The following is a 6,000-nucleotide window of genomic DNA, read 5'->3' on the forward strand; positions in this document are numbered from 1 at the left end:
CATACACTTTAAGAGAGAAGAAATTATTAGATATTTACATGAATATATAATAAAAATAATGAAACGTGCAATGAATCATCCAAGTGCGTACCACAAAATCTGTCTTGATCTTCAATTCCTTGTCCAATTTGCCTGGATGATTTTTAGCGACTTGTTTCCAAACCCTGTGCATGATTAGAACAATTATAGTCAAGTAACAAAGTGATTCAAATTATCGGTCATCGACGGAGCAGTGGTAGAATTACTTTTTCATCATATTAAGAAGATCTTCGTATTGTTCTGGATTTCTCCTCAATGTGTCCATAACCACGAGTAGGCTCTTCTCGGGAATTATGACAATTAGGACCCAGTGTTCACTGCAAGATTATACAGAGGCAGTTCTTGGTAGTTAAGGTTTAAACAATTCGATTACAGAATAGAAAGAGTTAGACGGAAGGAATCACTCACGCAAAGTTGTAAGGAAATAATATCATTTGTTTGTTGTGATGAACGCTTATGTACTTGAACAAATTTTGGAATATCTAATCGGAATTGTCGCGTAGAAGCCACCAATTACAAGTAATTGGGTCGATGAAGCCGAGCTGAGAGTACCCCTTTCTCCTGCAAGTTTGTATCTCCATTCTACATGATACCAAATAAATCAAGGAATCAGTATGTTCAGATCATGCAAAACAATACGTAAGGAGAGTAAAATACTTACAGAACCCACAAGCCGACCATAGAGATGTCTGCTAAGCATGAGATATTGAAGCTTCCCATGAAGAAGAGAATGGTCGTCAAATCATCAGGAAAAGAACAGATCTCCAGTTACATATGTCCTCGAGTTAGCATAAGGATAGGCGAGGCAACCTTCCCTGAGGACCTTATTGTGATGGAGTCAACAGGAATCGACATCATTCTTGGTCAAAATTGGTCAGATCAAAACAAACTCGTGATGCAGCCTACCAAAAGAGTGGTAAAGGTCCAGACCTCGTCAGGAGAACAAATCGAGCATGAAGTTCAACATACTTCCAACTCAAGACATGTGGGTATGAGAATCCGACTCAGGAGTGAGTAGAACTTAATCCCATCCTTGTTTCTCTTTGCTAGCCAGCCCAGAATCTCGGGAAGAGATTCCTGTAAGGGGATAGGATTTGTAACACCCTAATTTAATTTTTCAGCTTTAATAATATATTTAATTGGTTTTATTTAAATTTCTAAGGTTTATTGTGCTTAGTCTTGCATTTAATCTAATTTTTGTTCCTCAAGTAATTAAAATTTTATCTAGGTTTAAATCTTGTTGTTGCATTCATGCTGATGCATAGTTTTTAATTGAGTGAGTGTGCTTTGAATTCAAACTTGTATTTGAATTCAAACATGTTTGTTTGTTTTAGAAATAGAATAGAAAAGGAAAAGAGGACCCAGCCCAAACCCAAAACAAGAAAACCAGCCCAGGCAGCCCAGTTTCTCCCTCTCCCTTCTCTCTCCCTTTTCGTTCTGAGCCGGCCCAGAAACCGCCATTTCGGCCCAGCTCACCCCACTCCCACGCTCCCAGGCCAGCTCCCTCAGCCGTGTCGCCCGCACGCGCTCAGCGCCCGTCGCCCGCTCGCGCTTCGCCGCCCCAACCCGCCGGTCCCACCTGCCAGCGCCCACGCCCGCTCCCCACGCCCCTTCTACCACTGCTAGCCCGGGTCCGCTCGCCAGGTCCGTCTTCCCCGGCCGCGCAATGGCCACGCTGCAACAACCGCCCGCTATCTCCGCCGGGATTTCTTCAGGGCACACCTCCCCAAGATCCCCGGGCCCTTTAATTAGCCCCGCAACCCTCCCTGCACCTCCATCTCTCCACACCGAAGCCGCCGAAAACCCTAGCGCTCCACCGAGCCTTTACTCGCAACCCTGAGGCCGCACGCACGGGAATTTCTCCCAGGTTTCCGCCGCGGGTAAGTCGACCCGCCGCCGCGATTGCTCGCCGTCGGTCATCTCCGAGCCTTCCTGACCCCCTGCACGCGCTCGCAGGAACCCCACGAGGCTGCCAGTGGAGATCCGGAGACCGGAGGAGCATGCCACCGCCCGGACCGCAAGCTCCGTTCCTCGCCGCCACCGATCTTCGCCGTCGAACTCCCTGCACGACCTCCATGCCCGATTCGAACCTCGGTGAGACACGCACCGACCTTATCTCCCTTCTGCGATAGCTTTTGTAGCCTATAGGCCACTGCAACGGTCAGAGCGTCGCACGCCGGCGAGCCCCGCCGCGCAGGGCTGCCGCTCGCAGCACGCGCCGCCATGAACCCCCTTCCCGAGCCGCGCTTAAGTCACCAGTGCATCACGCATGCCACGTAGGTTCTCTCTGACCCAAATCTCGGCTGTTTTGACCTCCGGATGGCCGGAAACGGCGAAGTCCGGCGAGCTCCGCGCGGCGCCATCGCGGAACAGGGAGCTCCGGTGCGTTCCGCCGCCACCCCGCACCCAAATCCCCTGAGTCGTCCGATCCAAAGTCTACGCGCGAGATTAGATCGGAGTTTCATTAGATCCTAGCCCTCAGATCCAGATCCGGCGGTCGAGATCTAAACATACCCCTTTGCCTGGCCTTTTTGTTAAAGAGCCCCTCGGCTTCTCAGTAATCAACCCGCAGTCCTAGTGTTTTGAAAAATAATTCTAACCAGGCCAAGTTTTTAGCGTTTTGGCCCCTAAGCTTTATAGAAATCGAACCCGCCGTCCAGGCCCGCTGATTTTGCACGCTAGCCCTTAGATTTAATGGTTAATTTCATTTTAGTCCTCAGTTTTTGCCCAGAAACCCCCTGGGACCCCAGTTTTCTTACAAATAGGTCCCTGGAACTTGTTTTTAGCCTAGATTTTGCGTTTTAGCTCTGTTTTACGTGTTCTTTATATCCATGCGATCGTTGTAATGCATAGAATAGTTTTAGACTAGTTTAGTGTGCTGTTTCTATGTATTGATGTACTGTTTCTTAGTTTTTGTTAGTGTTTGCTTGTATGCTTATTGTTTGTATTGTTTTGGGCCTTGTGTTCGTGAGTAGACGCTGATCCAGTTGAGGAGCCCCAGTACCAGTACCCAGAGCAGCCGTCTTCCGACCAGTTTGAGCAGCAGCAGGAGCAGTATGAGGAAGGCAAGTATAACATGAACACCACCTATCACTTTAAATACATTTTCATACTGCATTTTAATACTGTATGCCTATAAGGATTTCCTAGCCACTTTATATCCTTTATATATATCCTTGGGTTGCATTTTGGTTAGTTATGCTAGGTTGCTGCGCTCTCACACATAATGGTCCTTTTTAATTAATTTGATTAATGGTATATGCAACTTAATTCTGAGAGTGGCCCGTTTGAGGGGCTCACGTCTCGTTAAAATTGGTTTTTGTTAGAAACATGGTTTAGGGGGCTAGCACGGTGCTTACTGCTGGGTTGGCCACTCTCCATAAGGACCGGTTCATAGAGCGACAACCTGGGACAACAGCTCTACCACAAGACTGGAATGGGACGGTCTTGGCATAATAATTAGGTCTTTTTGGTTTGGAGTAACTTACTTGCGGGGCAAGGGTGGTAAGCTTCTATGTCCCTCGTACTGAGTGGCCTCGTCTGTGGTATTCTTGACGCCCACTAGACCTGCTCCATAGTCGCCGATCCAACCCTCGCGGTTATTCCTTACCAACGAGATTCTTTGTAAAGGCCTCGTAGTGAGTTTGCTAGTCATCTCACCTAAGGAAGTGTGATGAACAACTAGCGTAGCTCATGACTTGTGGCTAAAGATGTGCAACCTCTGCAGAGTGTAAAACTGGTATACTAGCCGTGCTCACGGTCATGAGCAGCGCAGATCCTCCTTTTGATTAGTGGGGTTATCTCCTTCCGATGAGGGGGATGCCTCTCGGGGTTACCTTGGTGGTTTTGGTTTGGTTCTCAGTAGTAACATGATTAATTTTGATTAATTACTATGTAACTGGGTTTATGGTAATTCATCAACTTGTAGTAATTAGCTTTAATAAAATTTTGCCAGGACTTAAAAGCTAATGCAGTTGAGTCAGCCAACCTTATAGCCTCATAGTTTGTGTTACACTTGTTGAGTACAAGTTGTGTACTCACCCTTGCCTCTTCTCTACTTTTTCCTCTTGGATACTCTACTGCTGCTCAGTTCCTGCCGACGCGAGGGAGTTCGCTCAGCGCTACCAGGACTACGAGGACTTCTAGGCGTTTGTCTCCCAGTCGACATCCCTGTGGCGCCCTGCTCAGCTTCGGAGAGTTTTATCGTATTTGTATTACGCTTCCGCATACTCTGTATCAGACATTTTTTGTCATTAATGTAATAAATAATATTCGTACTCGCTTTATTATATCTTTTTACGTGATATGTGCTGTGATATACTGTTCATTCTATTGTATATACGTGTGACTTGATCCTGGCACGTATATGATTGCTCGGTTTATGTCCTTTTATAAACCGGGTGTTACAGATGTCGAGGTCCTCCTGATGGAATAGTTGGTAAACTTCTTCCCAGTTTATCCATATAATGGCCTCCCCCCGTAAAAAATCGTCATCTTTAATCTTTGCACCCTGCATGAAGATGCAATCGGCCATCACACGCATGTAGTGCTGGTGCAGCTTATACATTTGCGTTGGAAGCACGGACACTACTTCGGGGGGTACAAGAGATTTGCCCAGCTCATACGTCCATTTGACGACCACATCGGCCTTTGGAATATCTTCTCCCCCTACAATCTGAGCAGCCGTCAGGTTTGATTCTTTCAAAAATGTAACAAAGTCTTGTTGTTGCGTCGTCTGTCCCACTACGAGAGGCTCTATTGATTGTTTCTTTTGGGCTCCGAGCTGTGGAATGTTGGACGACGACGATTTTGATTGTCTCTTCTTTTCTCAGTAGTTTTGATAATTGTGCGGTCGTAGTCTCAAGGGGGATATCTCGGAATGAATTTTCTCTTATTTGCTTCGCACATTCCATTAAAAAATTTCAAATCTCCCGAATTTCTCACTTTCTCGGGCTCCGGCTCCGGCTTCGGCTTGAAGTACTCTTTAACTCTTTCTTGAGTTATCCGATCGCATTCTTCAAGACTCATGTCCCAGGGTTTAATAGGAGCTTCCTTTGTTTTTTTTTCTTCTTTTCCTTCTTCTTTGGAGGCTCCTTAGCCGGTGCAGCTACCTTCTTTGCTGGCGGCTGTTTCTACTTCTTTGCCGGTGGTGGAGGGGGTGACCATGGAGAATGTGCCGGTGAACCTTGTCGAGATAGTGCTGCCCTTGGGGAGTTTTGCGGAGCTGACGGCCTTGGAGAGGCATGCTGAGATGCCGGTCTTGGTGTTCGATCATCCGACTTTAGGACAATGTAGCGCTTATCCCATAGGATGTAGCTATGAATGGCTTCTGCTAGTGTCCTCTCCCCATCGCCTCCAGGACTATCAAGCTCGAGCGTCTCCCAACCCTGGCACACCTGCTCCACGCCAACTCTTGTATATCCTGCTGGAATTTGCTGCCTGTGGTACACGTCACCTGGTTGGGTTGGCATGGCGGTACCGTACGCAACAGTGAACATTAAGTTCTTAATGGCAGTCTGCAAGTCACAAGGTGTCCGCTGGGTGATCTCATCCACAGGAAATCGCAGCGGGGCCATCACTTCAACTACGGCCTGGATCCCCGTTGGCTCGACGGCGACGTCTGTGGAAGCGCAGCTGCTTTTCCGCTGAGACAGATGATCGGGTGCGACATTAGGCTCTGGAGGCACCGGTTGCACTTGCTGTTGCTGGCTCATTGCTATGGCCTCTTGGCGTTGAACCTCTTCCTCCAGTCTTTGATCGTGTGACATGAGCCGTTCCTCTAGCCTTCGCAAGTGCTCCCACTCATCATTCCTTCTTCTTTGCCGGCTTCTATATGATTCAATGTAATCCCTGAACCCATACTTACACGGAACCACGCCTTTGCCTCTTGTGCGGCCCGGATGCTCTGGATTCCCAAGGGCGTAAGTCAGCTCGTCCCTCTCTCTATCCCGCTGGAATGTT

Source organism: Panicum virgatum, chromosome 1K, assembly GCF_016808335.1.
Source record: "Panicum virgatum strain AP13 chromosome 1K, P.virgatum_v5, whole genome shotgun sequence".
NCBI lineage: Eukaryota > Viridiplantae > Streptophyta > Magnoliopsida > Poales > Poaceae > Panicum > Panicum virgatum.